This window comes from Mandrillus leucophaeus, unplaced genomic scaffold, assembly GCF_000951045.1.
Source record: "Mandrillus leucophaeus isolate KB7577 unplaced genomic scaffold, Mleu.le_1.0 Scaffold20, whole genome shotgun sequence".
NCBI classification, from domain to species: Eukaryota; Metazoa; Chordata; class Mammalia; order Primates; family Cercopithecidae; genus Mandrillus; species Mandrillus leucophaeus.
In genome coordinates, this window is record NW_012102032.1 from 933878 (window position 1) to 935780 (window position 1903).

Consider the following 1903-nt stretch of genomic DNA (forward strand, 5'->3'; position numbering starts at 1 on the left):
CACGGCGCCGCTCCAGGGTCGCCCAGGCCTCCCCAGCGCCAGTTTTCGATGAGCTGGAGAGTTTGGCTGGGGGTCGCTACAGACTCTTCAGAGCGGCTGCAGCAGGACCTCAGAGTGATTGCGGGATCCTGGGGCGGGGCGAGCTGTGGGATCCTGGCCCCGGAAAGCCAGAGGGAAGGTCGGTGCCACTGTAGGTGGGGTCGCCGTCCCCAGATGCAGCGCTGCACTGTCGCCGCCAGGTTTCTCGGTCAAATAACCCAGGCCTGAGTGTTTCAAACTCTTCAGGCCTCGGACCCCGGACCAGCTATGGATGGACTAATGAAATGTACTGATGTCTAAAGCGCACACATTTAGATGTACACATACTCTTACAAGGACAAAAGTATGTGTCTACACACACACACACACACACACACACACTCGACTTTGCAAATGTATTCACGGATTCCTAGGCCGGTACCTGGGTTCCCGGCTAAGGAAATCTGCCCTGGTTATTATCTGGTCACTTCACCAGCTGCGCAAACGTGTCCACAACGGGTCCCTCCCCGAGGGGCCACATCTCGCCTAAGGTGGAGCCGGCAGGTATTTGCCTATGGAAAACTGCAATGGTTCCTGCCCCGACTGCGTAGACTGCGCAGCACGGAATCAAAGATTCGTTCTGGCCAGAGAGGAGGTACTAAGAGAGGAGCGACCCAGCCAAGAACGAGGTCGTGGAGAAAACCCTGTGGGGGCGGCGCTCACGTGCGGTGATGAGGAGTCGTGAGGCCTCTGGGGTCCGCACCGAAAAGTATGGAAAACGGTTGCAGAGGCCAAACTGCTTCCGTCAGTCCCGACTCCGCACTGCCAGGAGAGATTCGACCTTTAAACGCCGCTCCCAACGTTCAATAACGAGGTGCCCTGCGAACGGTGTGCGCAGCGGGCGGGCGCCTGCATGGGGCAATGTTGGATGTGGGATGTACGCGCCCACCACGCGGTTGTACGGGTGGGAATGTCACCCGTGGCTAGTGCATGCTCTGTCTTTTCCTTCGGAACACGACCTTCAGGAATCAGCCTGAGTGTTCGCGCCCGAGCCCGATTGGAAGCAGGTGTGTGGTCGCTTCACTCTCCCAGTGCACACCTTGAGTTACAGCTCTCGCTGCTTACAGAGGACACCACACGGGCCCCGAAACACACACATACACATACCATCACTTCATGGGGGGGGAAATACTGGGGCTGCCGGAAACAGAAGACGAAGACTGATCACGGAAGAGGGGGCTTCAATCACAGGTGCTCGCCGATACCCCAACTCCCGCACGCGTTACTCAGCACTCCTTAATTTAGGAGACGTGCACTTCCGAGAGATAAGAACAAACTCTAAAAAAGCGGTTGACAGAACGAAGAGAAGATACCGGTATTTTGGATGAAGGAGACTTTCGTCTCCGGTACCGGATAGGGCGAAAATTCGTTGGGTCGCGGGTGGAGAATCCGGGGTTCGCCCGCGCAGTGCCGCCCTGTGCTCAGGGAAAGGTGCGCTCACCTTCCTAGCCCCAGGACCGGTTCCTCCCGGCCGCTGGAAAGCTCAGGGCGGGGCCCGGGTCTGCGGAGAACTCCAGGTTCCTTCCGAGTCTTCCGGTGAAGGCGGGCGTGGGTAGGGGGTCCCCGCGTTTCCCCAGCGCAAGGCCGCGTCCAGCTCCCGCCCGCGTCGGCCCCAGCAGGGCTCGGCCATAGCTCCACTCACCAGCTCCCGCCACCTGGGATCCGCTCCTGGACCTCGGCCGCCCGAGCCTCCCGACTCGCCCGCCCACCGGCCTCGCTTTCCAGCGCCTGCAGTCTCTTCCAGAGTGCAGGGACCCCCAGGAGGCGCCGCGACCGGGAGCTGGGTGGGAGGCCTGGGTGGGAGGCCAGGCTGGGGCTCGGGCCA

The 1903-nt window shown here is 60.6% G+C and overlaps 1 long non-coding RNA gene across 2 annotated transcripts in view; it reads right to left on the reverse strand.

Moving 5' to 3' along the window:
* LOC105539054 overlaps positions 1–1903 on the reverse strand; it is a 5962-nt gene extending 4059 nt beyond the window's left edge. Inside the window, exon 1 of one of the 2 annotated variants that reach the window (XR_001005997.1) lies at positions 1721–1903. This is a non-coding gene — a long non-coding RNA (uncharacterized LOC105539054). Of the gene's footprint in view, positions 1–1519 lie in introns of both variants that reach the window. The other variant, XR_001005996.1, reaches the window with a different exon arrangement.